The sequence below is a fragment of the Hippoglossus stenolepis genome, chromosome 1 (assembly GCF_022539355.2).
Source record: "Hippoglossus stenolepis isolate QCI-W04-F060 chromosome 1, HSTE1.2, whole genome shotgun sequence".
In the NCBI taxonomy this organism is placed as follows: domain Eukaryota; kingdom Metazoa; phylum Chordata; class Actinopteri; order Pleuronectiformes; family Pleuronectidae; genus Hippoglossus; species Hippoglossus stenolepis.
This window is the reverse complement of record NC_061483.1, coordinates 32,048,081-32,049,309: the sequence shown is the minus strand read 5'-3', so window position 1 is coordinate 32,049,309 and position 1,229 is coordinate 32,048,081.

The window sequence follows — 1,229 nt, the reverse complement described above, 5'->3', positions numbered from 1 at the left end:
GTGTTCAGGAGCAATCACATGCCTTATTAATTCATCATGGAATTTTCCTTTCTCACCATCATCATGAAGACCACACAACCATTCCCATAGGTCTGCTTCGGAAGACCCAGTATGAAGAAAAGTTGTAGTTTGAGCATAATAGCTGATTATGACACAATACAATATTGAAATTGTAAACAATACCTCCAAATCCAGACCAGTCTTCTTTGTACAGGATCCTGGAACAAAACTGAAATTATGAAACGTTAGGATAATCATATAGATGCACTTACCTCTATGTTTTACAAAAGACTTCTGGTGGCCCTGCAAATGAGCCATAAGGCCAGGGAAACCCCCTACCCTATGACAAAATGGACACTGGATAACAATGGAAAGTGTCCAACCAGATTAACTCTGTGTATGCTCCATCTGGGAATGTTGTGTTTATGATCTATAAAAGAATATCATAATCAATATTTTAGAGTTTGATATAGGATATACTTAACCTTTCAAGCAAGGGGCAATAGATTAGACTGTTAGTCCATAACATAATAATGATGATGATTTGATATACAGTATAGCATGTCAAATGAATTTTGACTGATGTTGAAGTATGAGTGAAAGACTCCTTTTTCTTGCTTGCAATTCGTCTTGCACAAATATAAATTTAGTTTTATCTGTCAGAATGAATTATTCCAAACAGGCATATTTAGAATGGCTACTCCTTTACTGTATTTAAACCAACACACATTTCAGAACTTGAAGACCATTAGTGTAAGCTTCACCAATTAACTTCTTGGTTTAAAGATTTTGCTTGTGATATTTGAATGATAGCCTGCACCACCACACTGCTGTGTGTAGTAGATGAAGAATTCTTTATTGATGTAAGGACTCATTTTCTTCTTGATGTCATCATTTGATCCAAAAATTTAAGAACAAACATATTCAAAGTGCTCATTCTGTCAACCCAACAGTGCAAAGTCCCAGATATGTAATTGGTAATAAATCTCACCAAAATTAACATAAAAGAAGCTGGAACCAGTGAATTTCTTCTTGAAACTGATTTGGATGATAATACACATTTAAATGTTGCTTGTAGTGCATTATAAAGTAGAAGCAAATAATATACTTAATATCACCTAAAAAAAATAAAAGTACCTCAAAAGTAAACATATAGTAATCCTAAACAATTGAAAAGTATTAAAAGTTTAATCAAGGCAAATCTCTGAAAATGGACATCAAAGAGGAAA